Consider the following 20,179-nt stretch of genomic DNA (forward strand, 5'->3'; position numbering starts at 1 on the left):
TCGCAAATTTCTATAGGAGGTTCATTAAGGGCTACAGTCAGGTAGTTAGCCCCCTGACAGCCCTGACCTCTCCAAAAGTCCCCTTCACCTGGTCGGATCGGTGCGAAGCCGTGTTCAAGGAGTTGAAACGACGGTTCTCTACTGCGCCAGTTTTGGTGCAGCCCGACCCTAGCCGCCAGTTTGTGATTGAAGTGGACGCCTCTGACTCAGGGATAGGAGCCGTGCTATCCCAGAGCGGAGAGACCGATAAGGTTCTTCACCCGTGTGCCTACTTTTCTCGCAGGTTGACCCCGGCTGAACGGAACTATGACGTCGGCAATCGAGAACTCCTTGCGGTGAAAGAGGCTCTTCAGGAGTGGAGACACCTGTTGGAGGGAGCGTCTGTGCCGTTCACGGTTTTCACTGACCATCGGAACCTGGAGTATATCAGGACCGCCAGGCGGCTGAACCCCAGGCAAGCCCGCTGGTCACTGTTCTTCGGGCGTTTTGACTTCCGGATCACCTATCGCCCCGGGACCAAGAACCAGAGATCGGATGCCTTGTCCTGGGTACACGAAGACGAAGTCAAAACTGTGCTGTCGGATCCACCGGAGCCCATCCTTCCGGAGTCCACTATCATGGCCACCCTCACCTGAGACGTGGAGAAGACCGTCCGGGAGGCCCTGACACGGAGCCCGGACCCGGGGACTGGACCGAAGGACAGACTATACGTCCCACCAGAGGCCAGGGCTGCGGTCCTAGACTTCTGTCACGGTTCCAAGCTCTCCTGTCATCCAGGGGTGCGAAGGACCGTGGCAGTTGTCCGGCAGCGCTTCTGGTGGGCGTCTATGGAGGCCGACGTCCGGGAGTACATCCAGGCCTGCACCACCTGCGCCAGGGGCAAGGCTGACCACAGGAGGTCCCAAGGACTGCTCCAGCTGCTTCCTGTGCCTCATCGCCCCTGGTCCCACATCGGCCTGGATTTTGTCACGGGCCTCCCACCGTCCCAGGGCAACACCACCATCCTCACGATAGTGGACCGATTCTCCAAGGCGGCCAACTTCGTGGCCCTCCCGAAGCTCCCTACGGCCCAGGAGACAGCGGACCTCCTGGTCCACCACGTCGTCCGTCTGCATGGGATACCTACTGACGTTGTCTCGGATCGTTGTCCCCAGTTTTCCTCTCAAGTCTGGAGGAGTTTCTGCAGAGAACTGGGGGCCACTGTGAGCCTCTCGTCCGGGTACCCCCCACAGACGAACGGACAGCAGAACGGGCCAACCAAGAGTTGGAACAGACCCTCCGCTGTGTGACAGCCGCGCACCCGACGGCCTGGAGTAACCACCTGGCCTGGATCGAGTATGCACATAACAGCCAGGTGTCTTCTGCCACTGGCCTCTCCCCGTTTGAGGTGTGTTTGGGGTACCAGCCCCCATTATTTCCCGTGGTGGAGGGAGAGGTCGGTGTGCCCTCGGTCCGGGCCCACCTTCGGAGGTGCCGTCGGATGTGGCACACTGCCCGTTCTGCCTTGTTGAAGGCCCGGACGAGGGCCAAGACCCATGCAGACCGCCAGCGGTCCCCAGCCCCTGCATACCAGCCCGGGCAGGAGGTGTGGTTGTCGACGAAGGACATCCTGCTTCAAGTGGAATCCCCGAAACTGATGGACAGGTTCATCGGACCATTCAGAATCCTCAAGGTCCTCAGCCCTGCCGCAGTGAAGCTCCAACTCCCTGCTTCACTGTGGATCCACCCGGTTTTTCATGTGTCAAGAATCAAACCGCACCACACCTCACCCCTCTGTGCTCCTGGTCCGGCGCCGCCTCCTGCCCGGATCATTGACGGGGAGCTGGCCTGGACAGTGCGCCGGCTCCTGGACGCCCGTCGAATGGGCCGGGGGTTCCAATATCTGGTGGACTGGGAGGGGTATGGACCCGAAGAACGCTCCTGGGTGAAGAGGAGCTTCATCCTGGATCCGGCCCTCCTGGCCGATTTCTACCGCCGACACCCCGATAAACCTGGTCGGGTGCCCGTTGATGGGGGGGTCCTGTTGTGTGGGCCGCCAGAAGAGGAGGTACTGCTGGCCCACCACCAGAGGGTGCCCTGCCTGAAGTGCGGGCTTCAGGCACGAGAGGGCGCTGCCGCCACGGACACAGCGGACTCGGGACTTGGTGGCTCCAGTATTCTCCAGGTTCGGTGGCGGAGGAACTTGTGTGGTTCTGGTTCTTCTCAGGACAGACGTCTTCTATCCTCGAGCCTGCCCACACGTCACCCTTGTGATTGACTGTTTGCAAAATTTCACATTCCTCTGTATTGTGGTTGTGCTCATTCACAACAGTAAAGTGTTCATATTCGACTCTTTCATTGTCCGTTCATTTACGCCCCCTGTTGTGGGTCCGTGTCACTACACTTTCCCAACAATGAGGCTGTGTTTGAAGGTGGGATGTACAAAGATGTGTACTTACCCTTACATAGTTTTAACAGACAAAGTGTATGTTTGTTAAGACATGGTTGACGTTGAGATACAAAGAGACACACAATTACAGTTATTTTAAGAAAAAGACTGACATTCATCCAACATGGTCAGACATATATACACACATAGAAATATACGAAGGAATAAACAAAGTTAGTGTACATGAAGCACAAACATATGGATGTGAATTAGAGATGTACCGAATCCTGATTTTTAAGGTTCTGCCGAATACCGAATCCACTGCTTAAGATTTGGCCGAATCTGAAACCGAATACCGAATCCTACTCCGATCATCAGCTAGTACATTATAATGCAGTGAAAACCATTGCACAGTGTATTTCCTTTCCTTAACAGTAAGATAAAACACAGGCAATAACTTCTACCATTATTTTTTTTATTTGAATATAGTCACACTTAGAGAACACCACTGAAATGTTAAGTTTAAAACCATTCAGTGTACAGCCTTAGTGTTCTGTTCATTCCAAAGAACAGAGAGCAAAAAGTGCCATTATTGCTAAAGGAATAAGGCCTGTCAGTAACAGTGAGCCATTGATAAAGTGCTCTTTGCTGATCAAAAAAAGTAAAAGAATACAGCAAAACATTTAGCACATTTACAACTCTTGGATACACCTAAACTTTATTTTCAAACAAAAATGTGATAGCCTATTGCAGTGATTCTCAACCGGGGTGCTGCGGCACCCTAGGGTGCCGTGATCGATCATCAGGGGTGCCGTGGGCAATTATCAAATATCACCATTATCGGGTGTATGTGCTGTAATATTGTGGCAGATGGTGTAATGCTCTTTTATTCCAGTAGATGGCAGCAAAGCGCGCAGTAGCGCTGAGCCATGTGCCGACAAGGAGGCGTGATCGCCATTTTAATTCCGGGCAAGTTAGTGATTTGTGTGCATAGAAGTTCACTTAGTCTTGTCAAGAAACAGGTGGAATATGCCGGAAAGCTGCGCATGTTGGCAAAGTCACAAACGGAGGAACAAGGGAGACAATATTTCCTTCCATAAGTAAGTGGTTTTGGTTATTGTTGTCACTTTGTCCGTGATATTTGGATGATAAACAGCTGTATGTCTCCTGCCATACCTGTGTCGCCCGATGACACGGATCATTATTTTCACTTATGTCTAGTTGATATTTTCCACTGCTAGACCAATGTGTAGTTAAAATTCTTGTCGTTAGTGACTAAAAATTGTTGGACAAGACTGGGGAGTTTTTTTTTTTTTTTTGCACCTTAAAATAATGAGATTAATGACCCGCGCTGTGCTGCCACACACACAGAGATGTGCACACACACACCACTGACTTCATGAATGAAACTCGGTCAATAAAGGATAATTGTGTAAAAATATAACATATATAAATGTATTGTAATGGTTTTTTAGGAGCCGTGCTGCGTTGAACACAGCAGCAGCTCAGCCTATAGCAGCGTAGCTTAACAGCACAGATCCGTGTAACTTTCAACACTAATATTTGAGAATGTGTGTGTGTCAGAGTAAGTTTAATACTTTCCTGACATAATTTAATGTAATTTAATTTTACTGGCTCGATATCCAGGACAAAATGGCATTTTAACACGTATTTTGCGAGCATTTTTCTGAGTGTGTTCAGTCGCGAATCTCCATTGAAAAAAGCATTAACGCGGGTACTTCGTCAATATTTTGCCCGGTTAGGAGACGTCATGTCGCTGCCCATGAAGGGATGTTTTCGTTTAGTGTGCAGCAATAGGACTGCGCTCTCTAGTTCTTATATACAGCTCCATGACTATAGTATACTATGTTACGTCATATCTGTACCGCACGTCTTGCTAACGTGCTAACGCACCGTGTAGAGACAGTCGAGTTAGTGGTATGTGACACGTGACACATGACAGTGGTGTGCCGCAGGATTTTGTAAATATAAAAAGGGTGCCGCAGCTCAAAAAAGGTTGAAAATCACTGGCCTATTGAATGCTGAATCTGTTTTTTTTTTTCTCAGAAAAAAGGTACTGGGAATCTTGATAATCATTAATGCCTACAGTCAAGGAACATAGGCTACACTTCAATTTCAAGCTCTTACAACTGTAGGCTTAATTAGGAACATAACTTATCTTCTCTTAAGCCTGGTTCACACGACAGGATTTTAAAATTATCTTAGGTTTCCACACACTCTCTTAGGAGAGACCACACACGTGAAGATAAAAAAATCATAGCTCTAACAGATTTGGTTGTACAGTGTGTGGTGTTCAGCCACATGGCAAGGACAACACCACACATGAACAGATTTCACGCACGGACATTCACAGCTCCACAGGAAATCTCGCAAAATCTGTCGAGATTAAACGTGACCTCAGAGTAAACAAACGGAGATACTTTGTGGACTATTTAAAACAGAGAGAAAAACATGATACAAAAAGAAAAGGCGTTCTTTAAAGGAGTGGGGACAACGCTACCACCGGACTCTCTGGCAAGTCAGAGCAGCTGTTTTGATTTTATTTTCCGCTCTGTGCGTCCGTCACCTCGCTTTCTGATTGGCTGAACATCACATTCAGCAGGCTGCGTACTAGTTTTGGTCGGAGGACACAACACACACTGATATCGGGCCAAGAAAATCCAACATGTTGAATATCCCCGATTTCAATCAATCAATCAATCAATCAATTTTTTTATATAGCGCCAAATCACAACAAACAGTTGCCCCAAGGCGCTTTATATTGTAAGGCAAGGCCATACAATAATTATGTAAAACCCCAATGGTCAAAACGACCCCTGTGAGCAAGCACTTGGCTACAGTGGGAAGAAAAAACTCCCTTTTAACAGGAAGAAACCTCCAGCAGAACCAGGCTCAGGGAGGGGCAGTCTTCTGCTGGGACTGGTTGGGGCTGAGGGAGAGAACCAGGAAAAAGACATGCTGTGGAGGGGAGCAGAGATCGATCACTAATGATTAAATGCAGAGTGGTGCATACAGAGCAAAAGAGAAAGAAACAGTGCATCATGGGAACCCCCAGCAGTCTACGTCTATAGCAGCATAACTAAGGGATGGTTCAGGGTCACCTGATCCAGCCCTAACTATAAGCTTTAGCAAAAAGGAAAGTTTTAAGCCTAATCTTAAAAGTAGAGAGGGTGTCTGTCTCCCTGATCTGAATTGGGAGCTGGTTCCACAGGAGAGGAGCCTGAAAGCTGAAGGCTCTGCCTCCCATTCTACTCTTACAAACCCTAGGAACTACAAGTAAGCCTGCAGACTGAGAGCAAAGCGCTCTATTGGGGTGATATGGTACTACGAGGTCCCTAAGATAAGATGGGACCTGATTATTCAAAACCTTATAAGTAAGAAGAAGAATTTTAAATTCTATTCTAGAATTAACAGGAAGCCAATGAAGAGAGGCCAATATGGGTGAGATATGCTCTCTCCTTCTAGTCCCCGTCAGTACTCTAGCTGCAGCATTTTGAATTAACTGAAGGCTTTTTAGGGAACTTTTAGGACAACCTGATAATAATGAATTACAATAGTCCAGCCTAGAGGAAATAAATGCATGAATTAGTTTTTCAGCATCACTCTGAGACAAGACCTTTCTGATTTTAGAGATATTGCGTAAATGCAAAAAAGCAGTCCTACATATTTGTTTAATATGCGCTTTGAATTACATATCCTGATCAAAAATGACTCCAAGATTTCTCACAGTATTACTAGAGGTCAGGGTAATGCCATCCAGAGTAAGGATCTGGTTAGACACCATGTTTCTAAGATTTGTGGGGCCAAGTACAATAACTTCAGTTTTATCTGAGTTTAAAAGCAGGAAATTAGAGGTCATCCATGTCTTTATGTCTGTAAGACAATCCTGCAGTTTAGCTAATTGGTGTGTGTCCTCTGGCTTCATGGATAGATAAAGCTGGGTATCATCTGCGTAACAATGAAAATTTAAGCAATACCGTCTAATAATACTGCCTAAGGGAAGCATGTATAAAGTGAATAAAATTGGTCCTAGCACAGAACCTTGTGGAACTCCATAATTAACTTTAGTCTGTGAAGAAGATTCCCCATTTACATGAACAAATTGTAATCTATTAGATAAATATGATTCAAACCACCGCAGCACAGTGCCTTTAATACCTATGGCATGCTCTAATCTCTGTAATAAAATTTTATGGTCAACAGTATCAAAAGCAGCACTGAGGTCTAACAGAACAAGCACAGAGATGAGTCCACTGTCCGAGGCCATAAGAAGATCATTTGTAACCTTCACTAATGCTGTTTCTGTACTATGATGAATTCTAAAACCTGACTGAAACTCTTCAAATAGACCATTCCTCTGCAGATGATCAGTTAGCTGTTTTACAACTACCCTTTCAAGAATTTTTGAGAGAAAAGGAAGGTTGGAGATTGGCCTATAATTAGCTAAGATAGCTGGGTCAAGTGATGGCTTTTTAAGTAATGGTTTAATTACTGCCACCTTAAAAGCCTGTGGTACATAGTCAACTAACAAAGATAGATTGATCATATTTAAGATCGAAGCATTAAATAATGGTAGGGCTTCCTTGAGCAGCCTGGTAGGAATGGGGTCTAATAAACATGTTGATGGTTTGGATGAAGTAACTAATGAAAATAACTCAGACAGAACAATCGGAGAGAAAGAGTCTAACCAAATACCGGCATCACTGAAAGCAGCCAAAGATAACGATACGTCTTTGGGATGGTTATGAGTAATTTTTTCTCTAATAGTTAAAATTTTGTTAGCAAAGAAAGTCATGAAGTCATTACTAGTTAAAGTTAATGGAATACTCAGCTCAATAGAGCTCTGACTCTTTGTCAGCCTGGCTACAGTGCTGAAAAGAAACCTGGGGTTGTTCTTATTTTCTTCAATTAGTGATGAGTAGAAAGATGTCCTAGCTTTACGGAGGGCTTTTTTATAGAGCAACAGACTCTTTTTCCAGGCTAAGTGAAGATCTTCTAAATTAGTGAGACGCCATTTCCTCTCCAACTTACGGGTTATCTGCTTTAAGCTACGAGTTTGTGAGTTATACCACGGAGTCAGGCACTTCTGATTTAAAGCTCTTTTTTAGAGGAGCTACAGCATCCAAAGTTGTCTTCAATGAGGATGTAAAACTATTGACGAGATACTCTATCTCACTTACAGAGTTTAGGTAGCTACTCTGCACTGTGTTGGTATATGGCATTAGAGAACATAAAGAAGGAATCATATCCTTAAACCTAGTTACAGCGCTTTCTGAAAGACTTCTAGTGTAATGAAACTTATTCCCCACTGCTGGGTAGTCCATCAGAGTAAATGTAAATGTTATTAAGAAATGATCAGACAGAAGGGAGTTTTCAGGGAATACTGTTAAGTCTTCTATTTCCATACCATAAGTCAGAACAAGATCTAAGATATGATTAAAGTGGTGGGTGGACTCATTTACTTTTTGAGCAAAGCCGATAGAGTCTAATAATAGATTAAATGCAGTGTTGAGGCTGTCATTCTCAGCATCTGTGTGGATGTTAAAATCGCCCACTATAATTATCTTATCTGAGCTAAGCACTAAGTCAGACAAAAGGTCTGAAAATTCACAGAGAAACTCACAGTAACGACCAGGTGGACGATAGATAATAACAAATAAAACTGGTTTTTGGGACTTCCAATTTGGATGGACAAGACTAAGAGTCAAGCTTTCAAATGAATTAAAGCTCTGTCTGGGTTTTTGATTAATTAATAAGCTGTAATGGAAGATTGCTGCTAATCCTCCGCCCCGGCCCGTGCTACGAGCATTCTGACAGTTAGTGTGACTCGGGGGTGTTGACTCATTTAAACTAACATATTCATCCTGCTGTAACCAGGTTTCTGTAAGGCAGAATAAATCAATATGTTGATCAATTATTATATAATTTACCAACAGGGACTTAGAAGAGAGAGACCTAATGTTTAATAGACCACATTTAACTGTTTTAGTCTGTGGTGCAGTTGAAGGTGCTATATTATTTTTTCTTTTTGAATTTTTATGCTTAAATAGATTTTTGCTGGTTATTGGTAGTCTGGGAGCAGGCACCGTCTCTACGGGGATGGGGTAATGAGGGGATGGCAGGGGGAGAGAAGCTGCAGAGAGGTGTGTAAGACTACAACTCTGCTTCCTGATCCCAACCCTGGATAGTCACGGTTTGGAGGATTTAAGAAAATTGGCCAGATTTCTAGAAATGAGAGCTGCTCCATCCAAAGTGGGATGGATGCTGTCTCTCCTAACAAGACCAGGTTTTCCCCAGAAGCTTTGCCAATTATCTATGAAGCCCACCTCATTTTTTGGACACCACTCAGACAGCCAGCAATTCAAGGAGAACATGCGGCTAAACATGTCACTCCCGGTCTGATTGGGGAGGGGCCCAGAGAAAACTACAGAGTCCGACATTGTTTTTGCAAAGTTACACACCGATTTAATGTTAATTTTAGTGACCTCCGATTGGCGTAACCGGGTGTCATTACTGCCGACGTGAATTACAATCTTACCAAATTTACGCTTAGCCTTAGCCAGCAGTTTCAAATTTCCTTCAATGTCGCCTGCTCTGGCCCCCGGAAGACAATTAACTATGGTTGCTGGTGTCGCTAACTTCACATTTCGCAAAACAGAGTCGCCAATAACCAGAGTTTGATCCTCGGCGGGTGTGTCGTCGAGTGGGGAAAAATGGTTAGAGATGTGAACGGGTTGGCGGTGTACACGGGGCTTCTGTTTAGGGCTACGCTTCTTCCTCACAGTCACCCAGTCAGCCTGCTTTCCCGGCTGCTCGGGATCTGCCAGGGGGTAACTAACGGTGGCTAAGCTACCTTGGTCTGCACCGACTACAGGGGCCTGGCTAGCTGTAGAATTTTCCACGGTGCGGAGCCGAGTCTCCAATTCGCCCAGCCTGGCCTCCAAAGCTACGAATAAGCTACACTTATTACAAGTACCGTTACTGCTAAAGGAGGCCGAGGAATAACTAAACATTTCACACCCAGAGCAGAAACGTGCGGGAGAGACAGGAGAAGCCGCCATGCTAAATCGGCTAAGAGCTAGTAGCTACGCTAAGCTAGCGGATTCCTAAAAACACCCAAAGTGAATAATGTGTAAATAATTTAGAGGTGATTCAGCAGAAGGAGTGCTTTAGTTAAGGCACGTAAAGATTACACTGGGAAACAAATCGTAATCTAGATAACTAGATCAATCTAACTGCGCAGATTAAACAGCTAACAGATACAGAAAAACACCGCTGTGCTCCGGAAGAGGAAGTGATACAATATCGCAGTGAGAGCCAACCACCAGTGCGATCGGAGCACTCCTGACGTCCTTCCGAGCAGATCAGAGCGCTCTGAACACACCACACATGGCAGGAATATCTGATAAGATTATCTTTAGCGTCATCACGATTGTCAGGGCATCCTTAAGATTGTCGGAAGGGGAAGATCGGGTCCGATGTCGGCCTAATTATCCTGCTGTGTGAACCCAACCTTAAACATTAACGACGTAATCACGTTGTGCTTACACGCGGTAGGATTTGGTTCAGCTGGCACTCTAGGGTTCGGCCGAAACCGAACCCCGTCAACAAGGCCAATGTTTGGCCGAATTTGAAACCGAATCTTGGATTCGGTACATCTCTAATGTGAATACAGTAGTAATTGATAATGTTAGTCAGGGACATTTAGGTGTGTTGTAAAATCTGTGGATTGATTGATAACTATTGTGTTTTCATAGATTTTGGCTTTTAGCATGGACACTGTAGGTAGTTGAACCCAACTGCACTAATGTGGAAGTACCACTACTGGTGCATTTTCCTTTTTTGGCCATTGGGGAAAAGCAAAAACAGTAATGCAACAGCATGATTTTTGAAAGTGTTTTGAAAGCTCAATCTGGTAAGATTTTTTTTTTTTTTAGGTAAAGTAAAGGGTATGTCTGGAGGAATATTGCAATAAGTATGAATTTGTTTAGGTGATCTGCAGACAGTCCAGCAACAGCCTTTGTTTTTAAATGTAGGCTAAATTTTAATGGACTTCTTACACATGCACAAGACTTCTTCTTGTGCATGTGTTGGCATGTTTAATTTGTTGATATTCTTCTTTCTCTATTGTTTTGTATTGGAAAAAAAGGTGAATGTGATGTGATGTTTTGTTGACATATCCGATGCTCAATGTCTGTGTCTGTCTGAATAAATTCATTCATTCATGTTGTTGCAAAATCGGCAAACTTTAAGAGTGGTATCACTTGTAATGTCCACCTTCTGTGCTGACTAAAGCTCATTTCTCACATTCGTACACAGTCGTATCTCTGCAATACTTCACTTCCTTTTGACATGCCAGGCAAATCGCTTTGCTTTTGAAACTTTTAAAAAGCTCGTCTTTGTCATTGCCGTTTATGAACCCAAAATGGTGCCAGATTGTAGCTTTAAGTGTTTCGGGTGTTTTTCTGCTATTGTCAAAACAGAATGGCATTACCATATCAGGTTTGTTATCCATTCAGTATGTGAGAGGGGGAGTGGTTGCAGAGGAGCAGAAGGCTTCTGGGCTTGAGATTCAAGATTCAAGAGGCTAAATGAAAGTTTGTGATGAACTCTGGCAATGTTCTGATGTTCTACTGTAACTTACAGTTGTGTAGATGATGGAAGACTAGGATAGAGATGCCATGGAGGGTGCCATCTTGGAGGTACTAATGTTACAATATTAATCCAAATTAAGGTTTTGAAAATTAATCCCCAAAATGTTCATAACAAAGGATACACATCATCGTGCCATGTGCAAGCTATAGCCAAAAGGTGAGGCCGATCTGACAAACAGTCAGAGAGATACGTGAGCCACAAACACACACACACACAGATTAGCGATTAATTGATATGAATCGGTATCTAGATACAAACGTGCGCAATGCGAGTGCATCGATTCATTCCATGTGCATCGATTCAATTGACGGGTTGAATCGTGTTGCATCGCTCGCTGCCTGCTTGCATTGTTTTTTTTCCGAGGCACACTGAATGCACCACGGATGCTTGGGACACTGGAGCGGGCATTGTTTTGAGGGTGTTTATCGAGAAAATGATTATTTCTCTACGTTGATTGCAGACTGCAGCGAGCCTACTTGAAGCTTGAAGCAATATTGAAACAGCGCTTCGACCTGCTGTTTGCTGGTTCTCTGCTTCGCTGGTTTTCAGCTGATGCTGTGAGCACCAGATGGTACATAAACTGAAGTTGTCCATCAGGTAAAAGAAATAATAATAATAATAATAATAATAATAATAATAATATCTTCTGTTTTGTGGGACTAAGTGCACAGCTCCAAAGAGCCGCGTAGATTTCGGTCAGAATTATTAACTTCAGAGTGAATCGCTGTTTTAAATCAAATGACACACCTCTTTCCAAACGTTATAATACAAACAATAAACAACAACAAAGCAAAACTGGGTTTTTTTTTTCCACAAAATGAGATGTCCTGCGGTTTTTAGGAATTACATCCTGATGTGCAGCTGCAAGAGCTATGGAGTTATGCATCATTAATATCTGAAAATAAATGATTTTGACAAAAACTACATTTTGTTTATTTCTATTTATGTCCAGAGATCTAGGACCCATCAAGTACATCAAGGATCCAGTGAAAATGTACAGATTTTATTGATTTTTTATTTATGTCCAGAGATAAAAGATCCAGTGACTGATTTAATATTTATTTACTTTAAGACAAGATAAAATGTTGTTCACATAGAAAATCTGTAAAGCCTACTTTTAGTACACATAAAATTCACAAGAGGTATTGATAAGGGAATCGATAAAGAATCGGATCGATAAGCGGAATCGATAATGGCATCAATATCGATACCCATCCCTAATCGTATCACACCAAATCGCATCATATCGCATTGTGAGAAACTGAATCGCCATCTAGTACATATCAAATCGCATTGAATCGGGAACAGGGGTGAATCATATTGCATCGTATCATCAGTATCATCATGTATCGCTATATGTATCGTATCACTGGTAGTGTATCGAGGTGCATATCAAATCATTGTCAGTGATGAGATTCACATGCCTAACACAGATGCATCTTGCTTTATAGATAGATTTGTTAACAGGATATGTTAATCTGATGCATCGACTACACACTGCAGCACAACTTGCTCTCAACCACACAGACAGTGAACTGAATGATCCAATATTATGCACCTGGGCAAAAAGGTGAGACGCAAAAACAACATTTTAATTATGCATTTTACTGCATACTCATTAAGGCTACACAAATAATCGTATTAAAATCACAATCTCAATTAATTTAAGTGATCGACAACCCCAATTCCAATGAAGTTGGGACGTTGTGTAAACTGTACATAAAAACAGAATACAATGGCCACCATAAAGTCAAGATATTTAATGTTTGCTAATAAAATTTTAACTATTAGAGAAAAAATTACTCATAACCATCCCAAAGACATATCGTTATCTTTGGCTGCTTTCAGTGATGCCGGTATTTGGTTAGACTCTTTCTCTCAGATTGTTCTGTCTGAGTTATTTTCATTAGTTACTTCCTCCAAACCATCAACATGTCTATTAGACCCGATTCCTACCAGGCTGCTCAAGGAAGCCCTACCATTAATTAATGCTTCGATCTTAAATATGATCAATCTATCTTTATTAGTTGGCTATGTACCACAGGCTTTTAGAGCATTAGAGCATGCCATAGGTTTTAAAGGCATTGCGCTGTGGTGGTTTGAATCATATTTATCTAATAGATTACAATTTGTTAATGTAAATGGGGAATCTTCTTCACAGACTAAGGTTAATTATGGAGTTCCACAAGGTTCTGTGCTAGGACCAATTTTATTCACTTTATACATGTTTCCCTTAGGCAGTATTATTAGACAGCATTGCTTAAATTTTCATTGTTACGCAGATGATACCCAGCTTTATCTATCCATGAAGCCAGAGGACATACACCAATTAGCTAAACTGCAGGATTGTCTTACAGACATAAAGACATGGATGACCTCTAATTTCCTGCTTTTAAACTCAGATAAAACTGAAGTTATTGTACTTGGCCCCACAAATCTTAGAAACATGGTGTCTAACCAGATCCTTACTCTGGATGGCATTACCCTGACCTCTAGTAATACTGTGAGAAATCTTGGAGTCATTTTTGATCAGGATATGTCATTCAATGCGCATATTAAACAAATATGTAGGACTGCTTTTTTGCATGTGCGCAATATCTCTAAAATTAGAAAGGTCGTGTCTCAGAGTGATGCTGAAAAACTAATTCATGCATTTATTTCCTCTAGGCTGGACTACTGTAATTCATTATTATCAGGTTGTCCTAAAAGTTCCCTGAAAAGCCTTCAGTTAATTCAAAATGCTGCATCTAGAGTACTGACAGGGACTAGAAGGAGAGAGCATATCTCACCCATATTGGCCTCTCTTCATTGGCTTCCTGTTAATTCTAGAATAGAATTTAAAATTCTTCTTCTTACTTATAAGGTTTTGAATAATCAGGTCCCATCTTATCTTAGGGACCTCATAGTACCATATCACCCCAATAGAGTGCTTCACTCTCAGATTGCAGGCTTACTTGTAGTTCCTAGGGTTTGTAAGAGTAGAATGGGAGGCAGAGCCTTCAGCTTTCAGGCTCCTCTCCTGTGGAAGCAGCTCCCAATTCAGATCAGACACCCTCTCTACTTTTAAGATTAGGCTTAAAACTTTCCTTTTTGCTAAAGCTTATAGTTAGGGCTGGATCAGGTGACCCTGAACCATCCCTTAGTTATGCTGCTATAGACTATAGACTACTGGGGGGTTCCCATGATGCTCTGAGTGTTTCTTTCTCTTTTTGGTCTGTATGCACCACTCTGCATTTAATCATTAGTGATTGATCTCTGCTCCCCTCCACAGCATGTCTTTTTCCTGGTTCTCTCCCTCAGCCCCAACCAGTCCCAGCAGAAGACTGCCCCTCCCTGAGCCTCGTTCTGCTGGAGGTTTCTTCCTGTCGCCAAGTGCTTGCTCACAGGGGGTCGTTTTGACCGTTGGGGTTTTTCCATAATTATTGTATGGCCTTGCCTTACAATATAAAGCGCCTTGGGGCAACTGTTTGTTGTGATTTGGCGCTATATAAATAAAATTGATTTGATTTGATTTGATTTAATGTTCAAACTGATAAGCTTTATTGTTTTTGTGGAAATATTCGTTCATTTTTAAATGGATGCCTGCAACACGTTTCAAAAAAGCTGGGACAGTGGTATGTTTGCCACTCTGTTACATCACCTTTCCTTCTAACAACACTCAATAAGCATTTGGGAACTAAGGACACTAATTGTTGAAGCTTTGTAGGTGGAATTCTTTCCCATTCTTGCTTGATCTTCGGTTGTTCAACACTCCAGGGTATCCATTGTCATATTTTGCATTCATAATGTGCTACACATTTTCAATGGGCAACAGGTCTGGACTACAGGCAGGCCAGTCTAGTACCCGCACTCTTTTACTACAAAGCCATGCTGTTGTAACACGTGCAGAATGTGGCTTGGTATTATTTTGTTGAAATAAGCAGGGACATCCCTGAAAAGACATTGCTTGGATGTGTTGCTCCAAAACCTGGATGTACCTTTCAACATTGATGGTGCCATCACAGATGTGTAAGTTGCTCATGTCATGGGCACTAACACACCCCCATACCATCACCGATGCTGGCTTTTGAACTTTGCGCTAGTAACAATCTGGATGGTCTTTTTCCTCTTTTGTCAAGAGGACACGATGTCCATGATTTCCAAAAACAATTTGAAATGTGGACTCATCAGACCACAGCACACCTTTCCACTTTGTGTCTGTCCATTTAAAATGAGCTCAGGCCCAGAGAAGGCAGCGGTGTTTCTGGATGTTGTTGATGTATGGCTTTCGCTTTGCATGCTTTTTTACTTTGCATGGAGTTTTTACTTGAACTTGTAGATGTAGTGACAAAGTGTGTTAACTGACAGTGGTTTTCTGAAGTGTTCCTGATGTTGGGAAAGTGTAGTGACACGGACCCACAACAGGGGGCATAAATGAACGGACAATGGAAGGAGTCAAATTATAACACTTTACTGTTGTGAATGACACAACCAAACACAGCAGATTTCAGAATGTGCAAAAGTCAATCAATAAAGGTGTCGTGTGGGCAGGCTCGACGATAAGAGACGCCCGTCTGGAAACGAACCGGAACCACACGATTTCCACTACCACCGAACCCGAGGAATACTGGAGCCGCCAAGTCCCGAAGGCCCCAGGTGGCCACCGTCTCAGCGTGTCGGATCTGGTACTCTAGATGAAGATGATATCTCGGCAGTGTGGTGGAGGTGTCTTCCTGCTTTTATTCCAGATGTGGGTTGGTTGATTAGTGACAGCTGTCACGGATGATGGGTGACAGCTGTGATCACGGCTTGTTCCTGAGGCGGCAGCGCCCTCTCGTGCCTGAAGCCCGCAATTCAGGCAGGGCGCCCTCTGGTGGTGGGCCAGCAGTACCTCCTCTTCTGGCGGCCCACACAACACCTGAGCCCACGCGGTTAGATCCTTTACACAATGATGTCAGTTTTTAATGCAGTGAGGGACCGAAGGCCATGGGCATTCAGTGTTGGTTTTCGGCCTTGCCGCTTACGCGTAGAAAGTTCTCCAGATTCTCTGAATCTTCTGATTATATTATGGACTGTAGATGATGGAATCCCTAAATTCCTTGCAACTGAACATTGAGAAACATTGTTCTTAAACTGTTGAACTATTTTTTCACACAGCTGTTCACAAAGTGTTGATTCTCACCTCATCTTTGTTTGTGAACGGCTGAGCCTTTTGGGGATGCTCCTTTTATACCCAATCATGATACACACCTGTTTCCAATTAGGTGTTCTTTGAGCATTCATCAACTCTCCCAGTCTTTTGTTGTCCCGTTCCAACTTTTTTGAAATGTGCTGCAGGCATCCATTTCAAAATGAGCAAATATTTGCACAAAAAGAAAAAAGGTCTATCAATTGGAACATTTTTGTGGTGTATTCAATTGAATATGGGTTGAATAGGATTTATAAATCATTGTATTCTGTTTTTATTTACATTTTACACAACATCCCCACTGCATTGGAACTGGGGTTGTAATTCCTTAATGATGATGCTTCTGATGCATCCCTACAATATTATCAATAATATTAAATACTGCGTCAATACGGTGCTATTACACAATGCATTGTTACATGCATTTACTATTTTAGCCTTGATGTCTAACCTCCTGACCCCCATTTGTTCTTTGGTCTTTAATCTCTGCTCCTGAATATTGGTCTTGATTGTTAATTAATAGTAAGCTTGATGGCAGAAAGACAGATAAATGACAACTAAGATGTTGACCCACAGTGAACCACGGGTTCCAGATGTGGTCATCTGTACTATATACGGAGTACAGCTAACTTTTGGGGAAAATCTGTTTACAGTTATGCTATATTTTTTAAGTATTCCCTTACCAAAAAGTAGTATATGCAAGTATGTTTCAAGTATACTTCTAGTTTACTTTTTATATACTTATAAGTACTATTTTTTGGTAAGGGTTGACATATAAAACTTTCTTGGCTTTTATGAAAGTCTTTATTGAAGGTTTAATCTGTTTTCAGCTGTGTTCAATTTTCAACTTTTTGTCATCAATACGTTTTTCTGAAGCTGCTTAACAGATCAATATTCCATTTAAAGAAATTCCAAATAACTGAAGTTTTATATTTGCTTTGTGACAGTGTTCACATTAGATTTTTTCCTCTTTGTTGAGAAACAATTCTGTTGTTTTGTCCGAAGTGTGAACATGTTAATTCTGGGTTTGGGGTCACATCCATACAGAGAATGTCCAGATTTGAAATTGCTGTCTGGGATGTTAGAAGATGGACAGACTGATATACACTCAACAAAATATAAACGCAACACTTTTGGTTTTGCTCTCATTTTGTATGTGATGAACTCAAAGATCTAAAACTTTTTCCACATACACAATATCACCATTTCCCTCAAATATTGTTCACAAACCAGTCTAAATCTGTGATAGTGAGGACTTCTCCTTTGCTGAGATAATCCATCCCACCTCACAGGTGTGCCATATCAAGATGCTGATTAGACACCATGATTAGTGCACAGGTGTGCCTTAGACTGCCCACAATAAAAGGCCACTCTGAAAGGTGCAGTTTTATCACACAGCACAATGCCACAGATGTCGCAAGATTTGAGGGAGTGTGCAATTGGCATGCTGACAGCAGGAATGTCAACCAGAGCTGTTGCTCGTGTATTGAATGTTCATTTCTCTACCATAAGCCGTCTCCAAAGGCGTTTCAGAGAATTTGGCAGTACATCCAACCAGCCTCACAACTGCAGACCACGTGTAACCACACCAGCCCAGGACCTCCACATCCAGCATGTTCACCTCCAAGATCGTCTGAGACCAGCCACTCGGACAGCTGCTGAAACAATCGGTTTGCATAACCAAAGAATTTCTGCACAAACTGTCAGAAACCGTCTCAGGGAAGCTCATCTGCATGCTCGTCATCCTCATCGCGGTCTCGACCTGACTCCAGTTCGTCGTCGTAACGGACTTGAGTGGGCAAATGCTCACATTCGCTGGCGTTTGGCACGTTGGAGAGGTGTTCTCTTCACGGAAGAATCCCGGTTCACACTGTTCAGGGCAGATGGCAGACAGCGTGTGTGGCGTTGTGTGGGTGAGCGGTTTTCTGATGTCAGTGTTGTGGATCGAGTGGCCCATGGTGGCGGTGGGGTTATGGTATGGGCAGGCATCTGTTATGGACGAAGAACACAGGTGCATTTTATTGATGGCATTTTGAATGCACAGAGATACCGTGATGAGATCCTGAGGCCCATTGTTGTGCCATACATCCAAGAACATCACCTCATGTTGCAGCAGGATAATGCACGGCCCCATGTTGCAAGGATCTGTACACAATTCTTGGAAGCTGAAAATGTCCCAGTTCTTGCATGGCCGGCATACCCACCGGATATGTCACCCATTGAGCATGTTTGGGATGCTCTGGACCAGCATGTCCCAGTTCCTGCCAATATCCAGCAACTTCGCACAGCCATTGAAGAGGAGTGGACCAACATTCCACAGGCCACAATTGACAACCTGATCAACTCTATGTGAAGGAGATGTGTTGCGCTGCATGAGGCAAATGGTGGTCACACCAGATACTGACTGGTATCCCCCCAATAAAACAAAACTGCACCTTTCAGAGTGGCCTTTTATTGTGGACAGTCTAAGGCACACCTGTGCACTAATCATGGTGTCTAATCAGCATCTTGGTATGGCACACCTGTGAGGTGGGATGGATTATCTCAGCAAAGGAGAAGTGCTCACTATCACAGATTTAGACTGGTTTGTGAACAATATTTGAGGGAAATGGTGATATTGTGTATGTGGAAAAAGTTGTAGATCTTTGAGTTCATCTCATACAAAATGGGAGCAAAACCAAAAGTGTTGCATTTATATTTTTGTTGAGTGTATTTTGTCAGGTCTGCAGAAGCCTCACAGGGTTTTATTTTGAAATACAGGCTATGTGGAAGTGCAATATAAAAAGGCTTGCTGTTTTAAAATGACTGATTTCTCACAAAACATTGGTCTGATCACCTTGCTGTTTTCACGACTTGAATCCTCATGAAAAAATACATAAGTATGCCAAAGGATGAAAATCAGCTCTTTCTGGATTTCAGTTGTTGCTCTGGATACACAAACACACAGAGGCCACTTGACTTTTATTATATGGATGAAAACATAATGTCTGTCAAGGAATCAAAGCAATCTGCAATCATGATTGACCTTTAGTGATCAGGGTCAAAGAACGGGATCAAAGTTCAGCTATCAGGATAAAACCTTGCAATCAAAGGTCGGTTCTAAGAAGTTGCAAGATCAGGATCAACCAAAAGTGATCAGGGTGAAAGGTTAGCAACTGGTATCGAAGCTTAGTAATCAGATTCAAAGGTCAGCAATCCACAATCAAAGAAGGATTAAAGATAAGTGATCAGAATGAAAGATGGGAGATCTGGATCAAAGGCCATCAATCACAATCAAAGATCAAGATCAATTATGAGTGATAAGGATCTAGGTTTACCAATCAGGAATAAAAGTTATTCTGATTACTCATCTTTAACACTTGTAGTGGTGCTGTAGGAAACAGCAGAATGCATGAACAGCATGTAAATGGCCACAGCTGATGCTGCTCTGGTCGTCTTTTGCTGTTTCTCACAATTTTTCTTATTGACCATTAGAGTAAACTGCAAGGACAAATGGTGTTGCAGTTTAATACTATTGTTGATGATTTATGGCTTCATCATATCACTTTTCAGTGAATTCATTTTGAAGTCACTCCCATCAATCAATCACAAATATTTGGCTGATAAATACATGTTTTAGATTATCCATCTAGGTATCTTGGTTGTTGAGATATACAACAAAAGGTGTTGTTTGGATCATGTTTTCATTGACCTTGATGTTGACGAAACTACTCCAAAATGTAATCATATATCTAGATATCTATCCAAGTGATATTGTGACATTGTGATATTGCCTCCATGTTTGAAGGTAATCCTTCTAGCTCTTTGACACCCCCTGTCCACACACACACACGCACATTTCCAGAGCAGCAAGATCTAAGTGTGAACTGCAGTGCTTTAAACCAAGAGGTGCTGAGCAATTGATCGTGATCAACTGGTCGATCTTTAAAGCCTTCCAAGTTAATGTTTATGGTTTAAAAATGATTTTC

The 20,179-nt window shown here is 42.9% G+C and overlaps 1 protein-coding gene across 1 annotated transcript in view; it reads right to left on the reverse strand.

Moving 5' to 3' along the window:
- Window positions 1–20,179, reverse strand: part of LOC117508423 (cGMP-dependent 3',5'-cyclic phosphodiesterase) — a 762,024-nt gene that overhangs the window by 437,742 nt on the left and 304,103 nt on the right. The window lies entirely within an intron of this gene.

Source organism: Thalassophryne amazonica, chromosome 4 (assembly GCF_902500255.1).
Source record: "Thalassophryne amazonica chromosome 4, fThaAma1.1, whole genome shotgun sequence".
Classification (NCBI taxonomy): Eukaryota; Metazoa; Chordata; class Actinopteri; order Batrachoidiformes; family Batrachoididae; genus Thalassophryne; species Thalassophryne amazonica.